The 22,408-nt window shown below is 43.0% G+C and overlaps 1 long non-coding RNA gene across 2 annotated transcripts in view; it reads right to left on the bottom strand.

Annotated features, from left to right (window-relative positions):
- Positions 1–22,408, bottom strand: part of LOC138826893 (uncharacterized) — a 150,614-nt gene that overhangs the window by 103,677 nt on the left and 24,529 nt on the right. The window contains exons 1-2 of one of the 2 annotated variants that reach the window (XR_011371899.1): positions 10,745–10,794; positions 1,827–1,919 (exon numbers count right to left, since the gene is read on the bottom strand). This is a non-coding gene — a long non-coding RNA (uncharacterized lncRNA). Of the gene's footprint in view, positions 1–1,826; positions 1,920–10,744; positions 10,795–22,408 lie in introns of those variants that run through there. The other variant, XR_011371898.1, reaches the window with a different exon arrangement.

Genomic DNA, 22,408 nt, shown 5'->3' with positions numbered 1-22,408 from the left:
AGGGTACTGTCCATTAGCTTCTTTCACTCACGACTGGTACTCTCCCACATGAGCCACACCTCCACTTCCAGCTTTTTTGGTTGATTAACTAGAAAGAAGAGTCTCGTGGACTTTCCTGCTCTGACTGGCTTTCAACCCTGATCCTCACATCTTGGCCTCCTGAGTAGGTAGGATTATAGGCAGGAGACACTGGTATCTGGCTTATTGTTTTGACCAAATAAAGCCCAAACTCAGAAAACGAATCAGGATAAATCAAGGATCATTAAGACTGAAGTATATACAGGGCTGGGAAGGTAGCTCAGTGGTAGAGCGCTTGCCTTGCATGCATGAAGCCCTGGGTTCGATTCCTTAGTACCACATAAACAGAAAAAGCTGGAAGTGGCGCTGTGACTCAAATGGTAGAGTGCTAGCCTTGAGCTGAAGAGCTGAGGGACAGCGCCCAGGCCCAGAGTTCAGGCCCCATGACCACGGGGAAAAAAAAAAAAAGACAAGCATAGAGATCTGACAAAGTCCCACTCTACTCTCATGATTTCAGCCATCTCTGGGCCCCCGCTTGGCCATTAGCTATAGCTCTGACTCTGAGAGGCGTCTGCCGGCCTCCATCTGCAATGATGTCTCATGGTCACCCTGACCTGGCCACCATTTACCTATTCCCAAGATCTGGCCCCACAATGGCCCAGCCACTTCCTTCCTGAATACCTGAACACACCTGCCTTTCCTTCTCTGCCAGTTACTCTACTTGTCTTCCCCATAGCTATGTCTTATTCTGAATGCCTTATTTAACCTGCTCCCCATAAACTATACAATCCCCTCGCTCTTGGAACTTGAAGCAAAATTATTAAACATTCTAGGCAAGCTCTTGTCCATCTTGAAAAAGGAAAGAGAAACCTAAAATAAGTTCATAGTTCAATCTCCCATCACTGAAAAAACACACAGAGGAGGAAAGGTAAAGTTCCCACTGGTCCTGGTCAATTAATCCAAACCAATCCTGTGTGCTTTCATACAAGCCTACATATGAGATAAAAATTAGTCATGGTTTAATATAGAGAGAGTTTCTTTCTGAATTTAGTAAATCTCCAATAGAAAAATATATAAAATTTAGATGGGAAAACAACATGAAAAGTGAAAACAATTGGTTTCAAGAAGAGGGAAATCACTCATATACACGATTTACACGTCAATGAAATAAACATTTTCAAGTACAAAATTAGGGAAAATAACAATCCCTAAGGTGAGAAAATACAGGGACAGATATTTTTGGGAAACAAATTTATAAAACTAATATCTCAAAAAGTTTGTACTCTTTTCAGTAATTCCATTCCTAAGGAAAAATTTTAAGTTTAGAAATACAAAAAGGCTATTTTTAAATTTAAAGCAGTATTATTATTAAGGGCAAAACATTAGAATGATGTAAAGATCCAATGACAGGAGAATGCTTTAATAAAATATATCTATTTAGTAAACAGTAAAGCAGAATAAAATGCTCATATGCATATGACATCTTTTAAGAAATGTTAAAAGAAAACATACTAAAATATTAGCACTGTTTTCTCTGACAAATGAAGCTAATGGTGACTTTTATCTGGTATTTTCCATGATGCACATGCATTGTATACACTGGCTTATCTTTTTAAAGCACCTCTTAGCCAAGTATGGTGGTGGATGCTGGGAATCTCAGCTCTTGAGAGGAAAAAGCAGGGTCATAAATTTTAAGTCCAGCCAGGCTACATAGCAAGATCCTGTCTTTAAAAACAGAAAACAAACAAAAACTCAAACCAAACCAAAAGAGCATATCTTAAAAGAAATCGCTGGTAATCAATACTTACCCTCGGCCTGGCAAATGTAGAACTCCAAACACATCTGAATAGATCCACTTTCCCCATTCATCCCTGGCTGTGTCCTGAGCACTCTGGTTCCTACTAGGGAAATAAAACAAGTTAAAAGCCAATAGGTAATTCTAGCTCAAGACAGGAAATCAAACCTTCACACAAACTTAACTTTCCTGCAGATAAAACATAGTAATGATTGTTCTAGAAACCTCCACCTCCTGTTCTCTGCTCCTTCCTGCGTATCCAACCAAACTTCCCTACATGGCTTCTCTTCATGAGTCCCAGCAGTGAATGTAGCAGAAACAGCATCATGAACACAAGCTATGCAACGCTTCCTCTGCTTCTCCCTCTAGTTCTTATTCACACCGTATCAACCTCAGTCTGAACTTCCCCTTCCTCAACCCTTCACCTGCATGGCTGGAAAGGACTCGGCTTCCAGAACTGACTGGGAGAACTACCCGAAAAGGAACATCAGACTGGACTCTGTGTTAAGATGGAAATACACTGCTGGTCTATGAAACCACTGAGGGTGTAAGGTGCATACTGCGTTCCGTTCTCCTGCCTTAGCTCATCCACCAACAAACTCAGACATACGTGGAAAAAGAGAAAGATGAGGAGAATCTGATGATAGGGACAGAGCAGACCCAGCTGCAGCCTTACTAGGTGCAGAATAATGCCACAAGGAAAATGGAAAATAATTTTCCCCAAAGAAACCTCCAAATGATGTCAAGGAGGAGGACAGGAAAGAAAAATGGAACTATAAAGGAAGAAGTCATCGTGTGCATGACCAGCCACACCGAACCCTGTTCACAGAGCAATAGACGTTACAAAACAAATATAAAGGTCATCAATATGGGAATTTAAAAGAAGATCAGCCAGGTACCAGTGGTTCACACCTGTAATCCTAGCTACTCAGGAGGCTGAGATCTGAGGATCGTGGTTCAAAGCCAGCCTGGGCAGGAAAGTCTGTGGGACTCTTATCTCCAATTAACCATCAGAAAACTGGAAGTGTCGCTGTGGCTCAAGTGGTAGAGCATTAGCCTTGAAGAATAGCTGAGGGACAGCGCCCAGGCCCAGAGTTCAAGCCCCAGGACCGAAAAAAAACAAACTCACAATGGTAGGAAGAGAAAAAAAATCCAACAGCTATAACAGGAGACAGAAAAACAAAGACCAAGCATGAACAAAATCTAGCATCACATTTCCTGGCAACTGAGGCGAAGAAGTTCAGGTGACAAAAATTCTCATCTTGTAAAAGAACCCAGAAATTTCCCCCAGAAAAATAAGTCTTCCTGACATCAGCTTTGAGAGAAATATCCTTGGTGGGGAGGGAAGGGGAGGGGGGGGAGGGGAGGGGAATAGCTTACCCAGGGGACATTTTAAAACGCAGGGTGATGGTCTCCCAGCAACTTCTCAGCAAACTCAGAGACAGAACTGTCTCTTTGCCTATGCTACTTGATCATCCACACATACCAGCCCACCCCGTGTGAAACGCCCTCCCTGACCGTACCAGGTGAAGGATTCCCTGAGGTGCACCATCATAAGAAACAGCTGGGCTGCTTGCTAACAACCTCCATTCTCCTGGGGGAGATCCTGACGTGCTAAGTCTGCTCGGATCTCTACGTTTAACACTGCCCAGGTGAGCAGGCCCGTCGGAGAGGCAGGGTGCTGCGTGATGGGTTACAGCCGCGCATCAGCGAATCCCCTGTGGATGATGCCCAAGCTGTCTATAGGAAGGAGGCTAGACTCTCTGAGCGGCCCTGAGGCTGCATCTCTCTGACACATATTTGCAAGAAAGCATTTGAGGGAGATAAGGAATGTAACATTTGTTACTTGATGGTAATAACTCCTAACCCCCCCTCCCTTCCTCCCTAACACAAATTTCATCAACGTGACCGGGAGAATTCACTGGAGACTCCATGTGAGATATATCATGCACACGATTTGATACAAACACATCTGGGCTGATGTGCACATCTTTTGATCATGAGAGATGATATTTCAGCCCGCCTGGTTGCTGAAGAACTTTAAAAAAAACAACAGATCTTCTTAGGGAAAGAACTGCGTCCAAGGGAGCATGCGTTCCCTTTGTTCGACTCCCATTTTGAATTCATCTCACATCCAAAATGTTCTGGCCTGAACTACGCTTCAAGGAGGCTCTGAGCTCCAGCGAACACAAACCCCTTCCATACATATCAACATCAGAGCAGATGCCAGATTCTGCCCCCCCTACCCCCCCCCCGCCCATGGGGTCTTGTTTCTTGTCATTCATGAGAAACTTGGTCCAATGTGTTGCATTTGCAGGGAAATTGGAGATGAAATGATCACAAAAGCAGAGTGATGTTTAGCCTGAGAATAGTCATATGTGTTCCAGAACAAAGTGGAGAAAGTCAAACCTAAGTCAACGGAATGGCTCAGCTGTCTCTAAAACCGAGACAGAAAAGTTTTCGCGGCTGAAATCGTAACAAGAGCAGGAGAAAAAAGAAACCTGAGCTAGGGCTTGATAGCATTCTCTTGCTTTGGCCAAATATCCATTTGGATTGTCAAAATGAATAGGAAATCAAACTGTCCATGAATCCTACAGGTCCAGTATGATCTGTAAATAAATTTTTTAAATCCTTAATCAAGGCTTAGGACTAGGGGCCCTTCCCCCACCCCACCCCCCAAAAAATGCATTGTCCATACTCTCTGCTGAAAGATAGAAAAGTTACAGATTTTTTTTAAAAATCCAGCTAGCGAGGTCAGATCTGCTACTCGCATTCCAACCCAGGCTGGCCAGCCAGACCCTGGCCATCTAGAACGAATTAAGGATTACTTATCATTTTGATTCAGTGAAAGAAGGCCTGTATTTCTTTTTTAGACATAAAATCCTCTCGAGGATGGTGCTTGCCAACACTCTGAAAAAAAAATAATCTCTCAGAATTCTTGTAACCCACTGTGTTATGATTTCATCTCATGAAATATAACACCTTTACATTAAACCTCATAAAACTGAATCCCCTCCCCCCACCCAAGATTTCTTCCAGCCTCACAGGATAAACAGCTCATTGGTGATGTTTCAAAAGGCAAAACACCCTCCTCTCAGCAGGGAGCAAAATTTGCTTTACCTCTACAAAATGTTCACAGGTGATTATTCTCACAGATAATAAATAGGTCATGCAAATGTTAAAGACCATGTTCCAACATGGCAGTGTTAATTTCCCTGGAAAGGATTGGTTCAAGTGAAACGTAAACAACTCCATTCTGGTTTTCCTGTCTAGAGAGAGAAGTTGTTTCTGCATTTGCCTATGGGTGGTCAAAAGTATCAATGGGAGCCAGGCACCAGTGGCTCACACTTGTAATCCTAGCTACTCAGGAAGCTGAGATCTGAGGATCATGGTTCAAAGCCGGTGCAGGCAGGAAAGTCCATGAGACTCTTTCTCCAATTAACCACAGAAAACCGAAAGGGGTGCTGTGGCTCAAAGTGGTAGAGTGCTAGCCATGAGTACAGAAGCTCAGGGACAGTACCCAGGTCCTAAGTTCAAGCCCCACAACCAACAAAAAAATATTCTATGGGAATTTCACATACCTTCCCACACGTCCTTTGATACTTTTTTTTTTAATATCAGATGTAAAATGTAAAATAGGCTACAGACTCTTTCTTCATATCATTGTAGATAAATTCTGTACATCCCAGCAAATATTACATGAAATCAGGACTCAGTGTAGGAAGGCTTTTCTCTTGTTGAGCATTCATTCAGGTATAGGATAGAATGGAGTTTCCATTTTATTCAACACATTACACCTTCGTTTAGCTGGTAGGATGATGTAGAATATTACTAGGCAGTGATAAGTACCTGCTCAGTGCAGGATAAATTCTTAGCTAATGTCTTCTCTATAGGGAGAATCTGCAGGGAGTAGAATGCCAGTTTTAGGAAAGTGTGGACTTGGGAGGCTCAGCCTGAGCTTAACATCTCAGTCACAGCAACTAGTGCTAACTGAAATCACAAAGGGCCTACTAAGAAAGGTGTTTTTTTGTTTTGTTTTGTTTTGGGGGGGGGGTCCGGTCGTGGGGCCTGAACTCTGGGCCTAGGCGCTGTCCCTCAGCTCTTCAGCTCAAGGCTAGCACTCTACCACTTGAGCCACAGTGCCCCTTCCGGCTTTTTTCTGTTTGCTTATGTGGTGCTGAGGAATCAAACCCAGGGCCTCAGGCATGCAAGGCAAGCGCTTTACCACTGAGCCACCTTCCCAGCCCTAAGAAAGTTTTATCTCTGCTTAATAGACAAGAAATTGGAGGAAGACAGCCAGGTGGCAGTGGTCCATGCTTGTAATCCTAGCTACTCAGAAGGCTGAGATCTGAGGATTGAGGTTAGAAGCCTGTCCAGGCAAAAACAGTGTCTGTGAGACTCTTATCTCCATTTAACTACCAAAAAGTGGAGTTGTGGTTCAAGTGGTAAAGAACTAGCACAAAAGCTCAGGGACAGCACCCAGGCCCCGAGCTCAAGCCCCAAACACAAGAATGAAGGAAGGGAAGGGAAGGGAAGGGAAGGGAAAGGAAAGGAAAAGAGGAAGGGAGAAGGGGAAAGGGAAGGGAAGAGAAGGGAAGGGAGAAAGAAAGAAAGAAAGAAAAAAGAAAGAAAGAAAGAAAGGAAGGAAGGAAGGAAGGTAGGAAGGTAGGAAGGAAGGAAGGAAGGAAGGAAGGAAGGAAGGAAGGAAGGAAGGAAGGAAGGAGAGAGAGAAAGAAAAGAGATAGAGAAAAGAGAGGTGAAGGGAAAGAAGGAAGAGACAAAGAAGAAGCAAAATCAGAGGAAGAGCAGAAGTTAAACATCCTAAGATCTCGTAGCCCATTATTGTCACATTACAGAATTTGACAACCCAGGCTCGATGATCTACTTCTTTGTTTCTCTTTTTCTGCATACATATGTTTTCGAGACTGAGCCTACTGTTATTTCTGAGTAAAACATCATCTAGGTGACTCACCAGCAATATCAGGCTTTCGGCTGGGCATTCTGGGATTCTGCTGGAGTTCCAGCTCATCTCCTAATGCATTCAAGTTCTTAAGTATTCATATTTCTACTTGATTTAAAGAATGGATTAATAAGTCACCCACAGTGGTCTTTCATGCACATAAATCCATTCTCTCCACTACTTCAAAATTAATGTGGGTAAATGCTGTTATTCTCAGAAGCAATCAAGGGATCTCTAAGTCTTTGTCCCTCTAATGATTCTGGGCCTGCAAAAGCTTACAGAGCCCTGACCTAGCTCTCCCTTACTACATCGATGGCCAATCACCTCGACTGTAAAAGGATGCAGAAGGAGCTCAATTCTTCAGAACCCCAAGATTTTTCTCCCATTGATGTTGGCATTGGCTGGACCTGAACCTAGACTGACCCTCTCCAGATGGTCCCCCAGACCAAATGAAAAAGATTATTTGCATCCCTGCACTTATTATCCATTTCTGTTGTCTTGTCTCATGCAATTTTTTTTGTCAGTCGTGGGGCTTGAACTCAGGGCCCAGGTGCTGTCCCTGAGCTTTTTCCCTGGAAGGCTAATGCTCTGCCACTTTAGAGCGACAGCACCACTTCCTGCTTGTGCAATTTAACACATAAACATTTTTATACATTAAAAAATACCCCCAAAAAAACCATAAATTCTCTCACTTGTATCTTACACCACTAAACTATCTACAGAGCTCCTCAAAGCCTGCTTCATGGACAAGAAATAATCCAGGGCCCAGATTCTGAGTGAAGATGAGGTCTGGCACCTTAAGATTCTGACCTCTGCTCTTCCTCAGTTTTATCCACAGTTTTTTTATTTTATTTTTTTTTAATTTTTTATTTTTTATTCCTCAGTTTTAACCCTGTCATTTAGACAGGGTTTTGTGATTATTTCAAGAAAATAATACCAGTGAAGACATGTTCAACTAGCATTATGCAATGTTGCTACAGAAGCTGTTGTTAAGCCTGCGCTTCACTCAGGATCAGTTTTAATTCTGCAAATATTGTCCAAGCACTAGTTAGCAACAAGTACTACATGACTCAGTTATGCCTGAAAGTGGTCACAGCTTCTGTCTCCATGGAGTGTACGATGGTCTGTCTAAAAGATGTTGATTTAATCACAGAAACTGAAGAAAGTGGAAAATCCTCACGGTAGCTTTGAAGGAACCAGACATAGAAATTTCAGAATTAATTATCATGAATGTTAACCAGTAGGGCTGCTGTGATTCATTAATTTAACAATATTAATTGGGCACACGAAAGCCATCCACTGGGAAGGTACTCAGGATTCCAAGCCAGTCTGAAAAGTATGATGGCAATCGCAGTCAGCTTGGGACAAAGCTCAAATGGATCATTAACATACCACAGTCACCTTGGCCAGAATGCTGAAGTGAAATGGTCCAGGAGAGGATTGCATTGGGCTAATTGTGAACCAGCAGTGATGAAACAGAAAATAAATACAGACAACTCCTTCAAGAAACTGAGCTATACGAAGATAGCAGGCTAGATACTGCCCTTTTCTGAATGTAAAATGTTTATAAACTGCAAGAAAGACCAGTCATGAAAGGAAAGAGGGAAAGACAGGAAAGAGAAGATTCCTAAATGAACAAGGCCAACAAAGAAGCCATGGCTGAGAATAAACTCAGGCCTTAGAGGGAAAAATAGGCTTCACTAATATTTTAATAAATGTTTTGAAAGATGAAATACTTTGAAGAAAACCATTTCCAAATGAGAGCATTGTGTCAGTCAGCTTTGCATTCATGTAACAAAATACCTGAATAAATCCACTTATCAGAAGGAAAGGTTTACAGTTTAGCGTATGGCTTCAGAGTGTGAATCCAAGATTGCTTGGAAGTATTGCCTTGGGACCTATGGCTAAGGAGAACACCATGGAGGGAACATATGGTTAGGAGAAGCTGCAGACTTCATGGTAGTCAGAAAGTGAAAGAAAAGAACAGACAAGGTCCAGGATCCCCTGTTAGTCTCTCAGCGGTACAACCCCAATGACCTAACTGCCTCCCACCAGACCGAACCTTTCAAAGGCACCTCCAAAGAGCCCATAGACTGAGTACCAAGCCTCTACTGCATGGCTCATAGAGGGACATTCCAGAACCAAAATATAGAAAACAGAAAGACTGACTTTCTCTCCCTCACCATCTGGCCTGGTTGTTAGTCTCTGGCTCTAGCAGATCACTATCAGAGCACTCAGCAAGCCAATTTTGAAATACAGATATGTGGACTTGAATTTGGAATCGATAATCCCTCAATTTGCTCATTCCCCCACCGCTACATTCTCCAGCCTCCTCCTCTCGATCTATTATTTCTCTTCTTGATCAGTATCCTTTCCTAGTGGCATGTTATAGCTACTTCCCCTAGAAAACATCAGACCACTCTCTTCCTCTCCCGGGGTAGGACTTCATGCACTGACCTCTTGGATTCCTTCCTCTGTAAAGCCCATGATGCAGCAGGTGGACTGCGCCTTACACTGAGAAGTGAGCCTTCTGGTCCCAGAGCTTTCCCCTCTCACATCATAGAGAGGGAAAAACAAGTCCACCAGGCAATATTCCCCATGGAAATTTCCAGTCCCCAGGCCAAACAACATCAAAAGATAAACTTCCACTCTGAGGTCAGTATGGCTCTCAGTATAAGCCAAACTAATGTTAACCGACAGTAGGAATCATCAACATTTTTGTAAAGCTCTTCTGTTTACATCAAGTAAAACAGTATTGAGGTAATCACAGCAGGACTAAATCTGTGAACTAAACAAAGACATTTACATGCCTTTGTAGGAAGTGAAAATCAGTACAACACTTTTGAGCTCATACGTGTGACTTTTTAATTGAAAAAAGACAATCTTCAAGAAAGGTGGGGAAAGACAGAGTGAAACCACATCATCCCATGTGTCTCTATGAGCTGAAGATCCAAGTTTAGAGGCTCCAGGCATTCTATGCTAACACGTGAGCCATCTTGGTCTAGTACATGCGGCAGAGTATGGTACAGAAAGCTTACTCAGAGGGTTTTCCGAAGAAAGGCATTTCTAGCTCAACAGTAATGAGTTGGCAAGCTGCCCTTCACCTCAGCCCTGTACCCTGACACTTTCAATTGCTACTTCTACAGCCTCTATACATGTCTGGTCAGATTGAAAGTGCCAGAGTTAGACCATGGGACAGCTTGAGTCACAAACCACACAATCAAGACGCCCGGCTCACTGCAAAACCCTTACAATAGCCTCTGGGAAACACTTATGAAATCCAAGGAGAACTAACAATCCCAAACATTTCCCAGCCCCACTCCCAATCAGCACAGCCGGCCTGCCCTCTTCCTCCCCTCGGAAGCCATCTTCAGCCTTGATGAGAATCAAAGAAGACCTCAGGAGTAGAGGGGGCATGGCACGCACACTGGCCAAATGTGTGGACCAGGGAAACTCCTGATGGAGCATTCACTATCAAACTTAAACCCAGGATTCTCAGGCCTAAGATGTAGCTCAGCTGTTGAGCACAAAACCCTGGTTTGATTCCCAGAAGACAAAAAAAAAAAAAATCCAGAATTTTCCAGTAATGGAGCAAATCAGACTGTTTCCACATTATATGACTGTCATAAAATAAAGGCATAGAAGATTGAAGTGTGTCTCAATCTGTTCATATTATTTTTTATATGTCTCAGGCTAGGTAATTTATAAATAATAGAAATTTAGCCAGGTGTTACAGGCTTATAGCTGTAATCCTAACTACTCAGGAGGCTGAGATCTGAGGATCTTGGTTTGAAACCAGCCTGGGCAGACAAGTCTCAGCTCCAATGAACCACAAAAAGCCAGAAGTATAGTTGTGGCTCAAGTGGCAGAGCGCTAGCCTTGAGCACAAAAGCTTAGGAACAGTGCCTAGGCCCTGAGTTCCAGCCCCAGAACTGGTAAGGAAGAAAGGAAGGGGGGAGATTTATTCTTACTTTTTTTAGGGAAAGCGGACAAATCCAAAAGCAAGGTTCTCGCGGATCTTGGGCAGCTCTTTGCTTCCAGAATGGGGCCTGGAGTTGCATCGGGCACAAACTCCTCCTTTTCTAACAACTCCATCCCTGTCCATGAACGTCCTGCCCTCATGACGTAGACACCACCTCAGAAAGGCCTCGGGCCTTAACACGATCACATTGCTGAGAAAGTTTCAACCCAAGAATTCTGGGGACAAATGTAGACCATGGCGAAAAGCAAGCAGGTTTTTGAGCTCCTAAAACGTGCAAGCAAGAAATTAATCATAGTGGGGGACACCAGGGTGCAAAACAACAATATGTCAGGGGTGTCCAAGCTGTCTATTATTTATAAATCAGCCAGCCTGGCCTTTCTCCCAGTCTGCTTGGTGTCTGCTCCGTGGCTATGTGGGATGGCAAAGCTGCTTGTTTGCACGAGGTCACCCTGATGGGGAGAGCAGGCTTCTCCTGTAACAGGTAGAACAAACCTGTCTCCTGAGAAGGATAACTACTTACAGTTCCAAAGCCGGTTCTCCAGGAATGGCTTATTCCATGAACACATCCCATTACAGAAAAAAGCAATGCCTCCTGCAACTCTGAGAGAGCATAAGACACGCTGTCAGGACAATGGTGCACGATGTCTGCGGAGTACCAAACCCGCCACAGTGGATCCCATGTGTTTGTAAAAGATCACCCGAGGGAAACGTGGGAGCAAAGGCCATAAGTGGACCAACAGTGCTCACATCTCATTTCCCCCATTATACATTTATTTCTGAATACACAAGGTAGATACCATCATCTCCCATCTTCTTTCCTCTCTTGTGCTCAGCTCTCCTTCATTTCACTCACATATTCACTACTGCACGTTTTCAGTGACAACCAATTCAGAAGGAAGACCATCGAAGCTGCATTGCACCGGTATTTATCTGAGCAGGACTCCCATCGGTAAGTACTGCCTAAGTGAGATCTAGGGGAAAATCAGCAAGAAGAACAAAGAATAAAATAAAATAAAAGGACAGACAGAAGCAGGGATTAATAGGGAGATAGAGAAGGAAAGAATGAGAGGAATAAAGAAAGGCTAAAGGATCCAAGTACCTTGTACCCAGGTGTTGAAATCTCATCATGAAAACTCTCACTTTGTACAACCAATAGATACTGACACACAACAAAAATTAAAGGCTTCGCTACAAAGACTCAAAGAGATATGCATTCATTTTGCCTCTGAAGACAAGAGGTGCCAGGAGGGCTCAGAATTTCACAGTTTTCACTCGTTAAGATGGCAGGTTAGCTTCTGCATTTAAAAGGCCCCACATCTCCAATTTCCAAGAAGGAAGAGAGCATGGCAGAGAAAAGCCACGGTGGTCCCAACCTTCCCATGGGAAGGCTGTCCCCTGGCCTCCATGGTCACCACTAAGCCACTTAGCCACTAAAGACACAGGATGCCTACGAAAAGGAAGTGCTTTGCTTTTATCCTCTATAAAAGGGAAAGGGAAGAGAAAGGAAGGAATGGGATTGGATGAGCCGAGGCAGGGTGCTATGTGCGCTCAGCTCTTTCCTCAAGAATAAACAGATTTCACATACTTTGTATTGCTCTGAAATTGATTCTGTTTATTTCCATCACTTTGTTGAAGCTTTGGGGGCTGATGTTATTAAGAGTTCTATCAGGGGCTGGGAAGGTGGCTCAGTGGTAGAGAGCTTGCCTTGCATGCATGAGGCCCTGGGTTCGATTCCCCAGCACCACATAAGCAAAAAGAAAAAAAGCCAGAAGTGGCGCTGTGGCTCAAGTGGTAGAGCGCTAGCCTTGAGCTGAAGAGCTGAGGGACAGCACCCAGGCCCAGAGTTCAGGCCCCACGACCGACAAAAAAAAAAAAAAAAAAAAAAAAAGAGTTCTATCATTCCCTTCTCCTTTTTCCAGAGCTCAGAGGCTAGACCTTTATCTTCCAGCCTTTCCAGCCATTTTAAATTGAGGCAGACAGCTTGTATTTCTATCCCAAACTTCTCTCCAATTATAGTCATTTCAATGCCAACGTTAGCAAGTTGATTCATTTTATTAGCCATCTTTATACCTGGCGTTGTTTATCAATGAGAGGCTGGAATCCAAGGCTCAATCACGCCAGCGTTCATCATTGTTAGCTGCTCCTGAAACACCTGTGACACGTGCACTATACGGAACTATTGGACGCACTTCGCCACCAGGAAGTTTTCCATAGTCTTTCCTGTGGAAGGCCGAGGTCTGAGGCCCGGATAAGCTTGTCTGACAGGTGACAACGACATTTCAAAAAATGAAATGTAAAAGGAATTCTGGAGCTGTTGATGAGCCCTGGAAGTTGGCTGTCCTTTGGGGGAAAATTATGCTATTTATTTATCTGTAATATGCAATGCTTATATTTATAATGCATAATGTATATGTACCATATTATATATGATACTCCTCCCACACACTACACACAAAAAAATCAATTGCAGGCCAATTAAAGACATAAATATGAGTGACAAAAATTCTAGAAGGCGGGGCTGGGAAGGTGGCTCAGTGGTAAGAGTGCTTACCTTGAATGCATGAGGCCCTGGGTTCGATTCCTCAGCACCACATAAGCAGAAAAAAACAGAAGTGGCGCTGTGGCTCAAGTGGTAGAGCACTAGCCTTGAGCTGAAGAGCTGAGGGACAGCACCCAGGCCCAGAATTCAGGCCCCATAATTGACAAAAAAAAAATTCTAGAAAGAATGTTAGAATATTTTATGAAACATGTTGGCAATATTCCACGAAACATGTTAGGAAAATAGAAACCATTAAGTAAAAGATACATTTGTCTGAAATGTTTTAATTACTTCCAAATAAGAGACCATGATAAAGCTTTGAAAACAAGACTCTCAGAAAGCAAAGATATTTGCTACTTATTTTATTGAATTTTAAAAACATGACTTTGAGAATATATAAAGAGCTATAAGCCCATAAAGAAAATGGCCCCAAAAAATTGGAACTAGAGAAAAACAACCTATTAGCTCAAGATATGCTAAGTGACCCATAAATGTGCAAAAAGAGGAGGAGGAAAAGGAGGAAAAGGAGGAGGAGGAGGAGAAAGAATTGTAAACCTTACTGGTAATTATTAAACTAAAAAGTTAATATTCACTCACACCCATCAAATTGGTAAAAAAATAAAATAAAATTACAAAGTATTACTGCCAATACTAAAATATAAGGATGTGGAAAATAAAAGCTCCAATGTCACCAGTGGGAGTTCCAGTTGGAATGTCCACTCTGGAGAGCAATTTGGGCTATGTAGCACATACCCCACTACTCAGCAATTCTCTTTTTCAAAATATTTCCCAAGTATGCACCAGAAGAAACAGACAAAGAAGTTTCCAGCAGCTGTTGGTAATTAACAAACGTTTAGAAGCAATCTAACTGTCCATTAGAAGAAGAATGGGTAAATAAGTTATTACATATTCATTCAATTGACTACATAAAAATAACATTAAAATAAATAAGATTGGGCTCAAGGGTCAACAAGAATGAATTCCCAAAACATAGTGGGGTGAAAAGGGGGCCATCTTAAGCCATGCTCGTGCCCTGCCCTCCAGTTCTGCCCTCCAGCTGTTGACTTACCCCTCCCTTTCAAGCTTTCCTGAAGCAATAATCCACCCAGGAATTTCTCCTGCTGTTTCCAACCTTGGTCTTTTCCCCAGAGATCTTGATTTGTATCTCTCATAAGATACTAATCAGCACCGCAACAGCATCACCAGCCTCAGAAGCTCATCTATTACCTTCTTCTTCTTTGCTTTTTTAATCTTGGATAATCTGATAACTCAAGAACAGCATGTAGGCCCTGAGTTCAAGCCCCAAGACAGACACAATAAATTAATTAAGTAAGTAAATAATATTACTTAGTTGGAAAGCAAAACCAAGCAGAATGATAATAGTAATGGTAGCTTCCAAGCTGTCTTTTCACAGATATTAACTTATATTGAATTCAGTCTATATATTTCTTTTGTATTTATTTTATTCATTCTGGGGGTTATTTTTGTTTTTAGTGTCATAAATAAATAAGACCTTGTTCTAAATATGCAATTATCATGAGTATAAATGTCGCAAAAAGTTTAAAAAAAAAAACAACACCTAACTTAAACCAGACTTTGGTTCCTATTAAAGAGTTCCCTTGGGAACTAGATTTTTACATCTGAGACCCTGATTTAGCTACAAGATTTATAAGGGCACATGTCGAAATACAAGTCCCTATAGGGTGATGAACAAGAGCTGAGCCATAATTATGGCCCTCTCTGCTCTCCATTCCACTGGAGACTGCTCCCAGGAGCCCAGAGGTGAGGTGGTCTCGGGAACAACATGCATGCTGTATGCAGCAAGACCACCAGAGTCAGCGCCCCACTCACCAACGGCAATCTAACAGCCATCAGAAGACAACACTCAAGTCCTTTCGGATGTTAAATTAATGGACACACTTACTTTGCCTGGAACCACGGTCGATGATATGTTCTGAAGGCCTTAAAGCCAAGTTTCACTGGATCTAGCTGTGCATTAGCACTCCAGACTGTGGCTCAGACCAGCCATCAGAAGTACAGTGTCCAAAAGAAAAAAGAAATCTCATCCCCAACTGTCATATTTAAAATAGTCTAGGAATGGAAAATTGAAATTTCCCTTATTAAAAAAAAACAAATTGCTTAATAACGTGTTGAAACTTCTCAGGAATGAGGTAACACACTGGGAGGCCTGATCTTGGCAGCCTCTCTTAGGAAAAATGTCTCCACATCATCACCTCTAGGCAGTGGCCTACCCATCTGTCCACAGGGGGGCGCCACCAGCTCCCCGGGGGCCTCCTCCAGTGACTCGGTTTATGGCAGGTGCCACTGCTATTGATTTAGCTATCATAGCAACCAACCAGCCCACCCAGAAATCTCAAGCAATTCTGTTCATCAACAACCAGGGACTCCAGACACACCAGGATTGAATGTCAATATTCAGTTATGGAACAAAAATAAGATTTAATGAGGAGACTGTCAGGAAGAAGGTATCTGTTCTTTCTCTTGTGGAAGCCCTCCCACCAGCCGACCACACCCAGCCCTTCCACTGGGAGCGGGGGAGGGGGGCTGCAGAACTGAACGCCATGGTCCCAACCTCGCAGGCCTGCGATTTCCATTCTCATGAAAACTACCGTGTTACCAGTACTTTACCCAGATTGTGCACATATTTCATACACTCAGAGCTGTTTGTAAAGGTGTCAAAAGCCAGGAACATACAAATGTATACAAGAACATTAACCAAGGTATAGTTCCTAAGAGTGTTCTGGAAGGCAGAGAATCAAGGAAGCTCCATCTGGAGAAGCAATTTTATGGCTTTCGTCCTCGTTAGCTCTGTTGAATAAAACATTGGTCCTCATTAATGGCTTATTCCCTGAAGTAAGATTGCTTACACACGTTTCTACGACTTTTGTTGAGGCTTTCCTGTTAATTTTTTTTCTGTTGTTGACTTTTTTGTTTTTAATTTCATTTTATTATAAAGATGCTGTACAAAGAGGTTCCAGGGACAGGAGTAAGGCTATGAGTACGTCTTCTCGAGCATTCTTACCCCTTCCCTTGCTGTTCTCCACTATCGCTTCCCTCCCCCAACTCCTTCACCCCCCCCCAAAGTTGTAAGTTCATTTCTGATACACTGTCTTGTGGTATGATTGTTGCAATGGCTCATCCTGTGTCCTTGTTTCAGCATTTTGTTATTTTCCTTCCCTTCCCCAAATTAGACAAATGTATATACAAGATGCAGGCGACCAAAATCAAGTACAGTCACAACCGGGGATATACCTACCATAGGGAGAAGAACATACAAAGGAAACGAAAAACATCACGTAGTACATTAAAACCACGACAACACAGAAAGACCTCTTGTGTCCATATCTTGGGGTTCATTTCACTTAGCATCATCTTATATGGTCCTATGTACGTAGCTTTTGAGCTTTTCTGCTCAGCTGATAAAATTATCCTAGATGTATTCTAATTATTGCAAATGAGGGAAACCATGGGAACTATAGTTCCTTGGTTCTGGCCTACTTCACTTAATATGATTAATTTGATGGAAGAATTTCACTGCTGTGGCTTGACCACCAGCTTCTGGTTTTTATTTTTGATTATATTATTCTATTTTATCACACTCATAAGGTATGTCTCATAGCTTAATCTCATGAGGTGTTTATGGAAATTAACATCATTTCTGAAAGCCCACATATCAGGCTTTATCTATGTAAGAAAAGGCTCCATCTGTTGATTTTCATCAGAATCTGTCCATCAACACAAGCCGTATTGGTTGGTGGGCCTCTTGTTTGAGGCGCTGCTGATCCATGAACCACAAGCCATGAGATCGGGTATAGAAACTTCCCTGTCCCTCTGCATAAATAATAGGTGAATTTTCCCACAACTGACCATCTCTTCTGAGTCACCAACATCCATGAGCTAATGCAAATGCATGGCGTTAGAATTTACACGCCAGAGTGTGTAGAGGTCATTACATAAGGAGAGCAAAGAAATAACAACAGTAAAAGAATGCCTCACTAGATCTAAGTCATGGAGAATAGAACTGCATGCCCCTAGGTCATGAGCCAGCAATGGTTAACACTTACCTGCTCGGATTGGAAAGGGCAGCATGCTGAACCTTGCAGAGGGGACCTGCTGGCTTGGCAGAGTATCTGCACCTACCTGCCCTTCACCGGTTGAAAGGAGGAATCATCCCCCACAGCTAGCAGCTGTGTCCCGTAGGAATGCCTTCCTGCGGCAATGAGCACTCGCTGCATTGCTGCTTGGTACCAAGTCCCAAAAGACAGCCTCGGGATGAAGAGCTCATGGATCATCCTGTGCTCCTCACACGGATCGCCGAGCACTCATCTCAGTGTCAAGCAGCCAGAGTAGCTATGGGCCCACGCGTGAGCGGTCATGGGGCTGTCCCCTCCCTCTCATCCAGTCCTGCTTTAGCTTTCTAAAGATGACCCCCAGGAATAAAAAGATGTCTTTCCGTGGTCTGTAATTTGGGTACCAAGTGCCTACTCTGTGCTGGGCACTGGGCTGGATGCTGGAGGTCCACAGCAGGGAATACAGAGTTCCTGTCCTCAGAAGCTTTGGTGATAGCTTTAAATGTGTGCAAACCCTATTTTTAAAAGGGAAGGAAGGAGGGAGGAAGGGAGGGAGGGAGAAGGAAGGAAGGGAGGGAGGGAGGGAGAAGGAAGGAAGGGAGGGAGGGAGACTTTAAAGTAGATCCTTAAGGCATAATCTTCAGGGCTTCTTAGTGAATGTATTTTTTTTCTGATTGTAGGACTTGAACTCAGTGCCTGGGTGCTGTCCCTGAGCTCTTTTGCCCAAGGCTAGTGCCCTACTGCTTTAAGCCACAGCTCCACTGCTGGCTTTCTGGTGGTTAATTGGAAATAAGAGTCTTGCCGATTTTCTGGGCTGGCTTAGAACCTTGATCCTCAGATCTCAGCCTTCTCGAGTAGCTAGGATTACAGGCATGAACCACCAGTGCCCAGCTGTGAATGTATATTATTGAAAAGCACCTGTCAGCTGTGTGGCCTTGGGTTAGTTCTTTAACATCTCTGTGGTTCCCTTCTACATCCATAAAAGAGACATGACAGTAACTGCCTCATAGAGTAGCAAGAGAAATAAGTTAATAAATGAAAAGCCTTGGCCTAGGGGGCGCAGCTAAAGCGGTGGAGCGGCCGCTGCGCAAGCACAAGGCTCCGAGTTCAAGCCCCAGTACTGCCAAAAAAAAAGCTTAGAACAATTCCTCATATTGTGATCATTATAAACTTTTAAAAAGAACTTGCTATTACTATTAGAAGCTATTTATAATTTTAAATTGAAATCCTCTACAGTGAAATGTACATACACATGAAATAAATCAAGACACTGTAATAAATGCCCAAACATAATTAAGCATTTTTTCCTGTGGTTTGTATTTCATTATACATGATTTTAGTTTACAGAGAAAGAAAACAAGCCTGCACGGGCAAAGTAAATCGCAAGATCACATAGCTGTCTCCATTCAGAGGCTAAGCTGGTGGCATATCACATCTTCCTTCAAACTTCAGCCCTGATGCCTTTCCTCAATTTAATGTGATTGCACCTCCAGTGGCTTGGAGACTGTACATGGAGACCTATGCTTGAATTTTCATCCAGCTTTCCGGTTGGGAAAAAAAAATAATTTGGGAAGAAAGAGGTCATGGAAAATGAGCAGCTATGCAAATGATGTCAAACAATAACTCCAAGCTGGGCAGAGTGATTCACAGCTGTAATCCCAGCTGCCTTCTTAGCTTGGAAGGCTGTGGTTAGGAGGATCCAAGTTTGAGGCCAACCCAGGCAAAAAGTTTGTGAAGCCATCACAACAGAAAAAGGTGAGTATAGTAGTACATGCCTATCATCTCAGCTACAGTGGGAAACATAAATAGGAGGATCCTGGGCACAATGTGAAACCTTAGCTCACAAGTAATCACAGCAGAAAGCACAAAGCCCCCAAGACAAACCCCAGTATTGAATTAAACAAGAGAGATTCCCATGTCTTCCCCTACGGCACTGAACACTCCATCTTGGTGAGCTGAGAAGGAAAGGGTCAGATCCATGTGTACTTCCCAGCAGCTTCTTCACTGGAACTAGAGTGTGCAAGTGTGAGTGGATGGAAGAGCATCCACACACACGCATGACACCAAATCCCAGGGTCAGAAACAATTAAGATGGAGAGTGCACACCAGCACCCTTCAACGAGTCCTGAGAGAAAGTTATTTTTTAAAAAGTCAAGAGCCTTTCTCATTACACAAACTGAATAACACATTTATGACACTTAAAATAACACTTTTTTCAAAGAAGATAAAAAGACTCAGTGCCAGCGGCAGATGCACGTAATCCTAACTACTCAGGAAGCTGAGATCTGGAGAATCCTGATTTGAAGCCAGCCAGGATTAAAAAAGCTCACACTAGATTCCATCTCTAATATATCCAGAAGAAAAGCTGAACTGGAGATATGGCTCAAGTGGTAGAGCATCAGCCAAGCAAGCATGAGGCCTGAGATCAAACTCTGATAGTTTCAAAACAAAGGGAGGGCCAGGCGCTGGTGGCTCATGCCTGTAATTGTAGCTACTCAAGAGGCTGAGATCTGAGGATCGCTGTTCAAAGCCAGTCCAGGCAGAAGAGCACGGGTGAGACTCATTTACAATGAAGCACTCGAAAACCAGAGTGGTGCTGTGGCTCAAGTGGTAGAGCACTAGCCTTGAGCACAAAGAGGCTCAGTGACAGCACCCAGGCCCTGAGTTCAAACTCCACAAGTTCATTTTCAATTTCAACATAGGGTCTAGCAACACTCTCCCACCACTATGAACTGAAACCTCTAAGAGATGAGCAAAATAATTCCCTCCTCTCTTCAAGTGTTGTTAGGTGTCTTGTCACAAATGCTCCCAAATATCGACAGTACTTTGCCTTTAAAAACTGACATATAAGCTGGCCCTATTGGCTCATCCCCATAATCCTAGCTACTCTAAGGAGGCTGGGATCTGAGGATCGTGGTTCAAAGCCAGGGAAGCAAAGTCCACAAGTGGAGCAGGGACTCAAGCACAAAAGCTCAAAAACAGTGCCCAGGCCCCAGGACTGGAACACAAACAACAAAAAAGATCACCACATGTACTTAGTACTGCTGAACTATACCCTAAAAAATATGGTCTAATGATCTGTCTTTAGGAGAGCACAGAAATGGAGGGACATAGGGTGAACAAATGCAGCAGTGGTACTTGCTAGATCTGATGTTGAAACTGACAATGAACTTGTGGGTGGGGATGGGAAGGGAAAACTGGGAGTCAGAAGGAAGGGGTGACATTTTCCCAGAAGAAATGCACTCATTACCTGACTCATGAAACTTTAATTTCTCTCTCTCTATATATATATATCACTTTAATAATAACAATTAAAAAAAACATTTCTTAAATGGTCAAAAGGCACCAAAACTGGTGACTCACATCCATAATCCTTGCTACTCAGGAAGCTGAGATCTGAAGATCAAAGTTTGAAGCCAGCCCTGGAAAACAATCTCCAATTGCACAAAAATCTGGAAGGGGAGGTGTGACTCAAGAGGTAGAGGGTCACCCTTGAGTGAAAAGAAAAACTAGGAAAATGTGAGGCCCTGAATTCGAGCCCTAGCACTGGGGTGGGGATGGTTGGATGATATTAAGCATATTTCACCACAATGAAAAAGCAACAGAGTTTTAATCACACGCTACATCCATAGGCATGTTAAATCTTTAAAGAAAATAGGCAACTCTTTGGTGGGCGTGATGGAGTAGAGAATAAGAGGTCGAAATATATATATCACGGGCACCAAAGAGAGAAAACTGTCTTTATGCTAAGTTCACGTGCACTGTAAACTCACCTAAAGAACAGTAGTCCCATTGCCCTGGTGGGTCTTACAGGATTGCACTCCATTTGCTGTTGGAATCATTTTTCTACAAGCCATCCAGCCACTGTTTCTGAAGGAGAAGGTCAAGACCCAGGATGCAGGGCCAGACTCCTGATGTTGTGCTCATGCTGTCACAACCGAATTCACTCTTTCCATTGGGATTGTGACTGCAAAGGGGAACAGCCCCATTCCAGGCTCTGCTGGCCTTTAGTCAATGATACTATGCTTAGCCCTCGACTGCAGAATAGTAACAAACTACATTCATTATACACTTGCTGTATGCAAAAAGCATATCATTTAGTCTAGAGGGTACAGTGGGACCAAAAATTAACAAAAACTCCTGCCATCATGGAGCTCAAAATGTGGATGGGTTGACAAAACCTGTTTGTAATTAGTAATGGTCATCCTGAAGAGATTACCAGGGAAGATGAATTACAAGGGCTCTTCTTGTGGTGCCAAAACTGTTTCCCTCAGTTAATATTTCAACTACCTGTCATCTATTTTGTAATACAATTTTGATTTGCAATTCAAATTCCAATGGTAGGAACAACATTTTTTAAAGACTTATTTCGAGTTTAGTGAGTCTGATTTTTCTTTCCAGTGGGCAATAAAGTCTAAGTCAGATTTGTTTTCCCTTTTCCAAGATGAGGGTATGAATGAGCCTGAGTCCTGGCCCTGGTCCTAATAGCTGAGCAGCACGCCAGCTCAGCTAGTGAGCAAGGCTGGTCGCCTCACACCTCAGTGCACCCGCATGAAGAATTCCCAGAAGCCTCTGTGCCATGAGTCACTATTAACTACCAAGTAGAACAGAAAGAACAAGTAGCAAATACATAAAGCACTTCTTGTGATGGTTTGGATATGTGTCCCTGAGAGGTCAGTGGGTTAAAGGTTTGGTCTTCAGTTTGGCACTATTGGTTGCTAAATACCTCCATTTGTAAGTGGCCTATGTTACTTTCACTCCATTTTGGCTTAGTGTTCATTGGTATAGCACCATAACCTTGCCCATCCTGACTAATACAGTGCTGTAGATGATTTATTTGCATCATACTGAAGGCCCGAGCCAAATGTGCAAGTGCTAAGTATTCTACTTGGCCTGTCAATTGCCAGATACCATTTTAACTCTACAATCTCGAAAAATAGTACCAATGTGTGGTTGCTGCTAGGAGAATTGAAAAAAATACTTGGCATAAATCAGGGTGGTGACTTACAACAAATCAGCTCCT

The sequence above is a fragment of the Dipodomys merriami genome, unplaced genomic scaffold (genome assembly GCF_024711535.1).
Source record: "Dipodomys merriami isolate MVZ:Mamm:240054 unplaced genomic scaffold, mDipMer1.0.p SCAF_15, whole genome shotgun sequence".
Classification (NCBI taxonomy): Eukaryota; Metazoa; Chordata; class Mammalia; order Rodentia; family Heteromyidae; genus Dipodomys; species Dipodomys merriami.
Note: the sequence above shows the minus strand (reverse complement) of the source record. Positions and strands in the feature narration are given on the sequence as shown.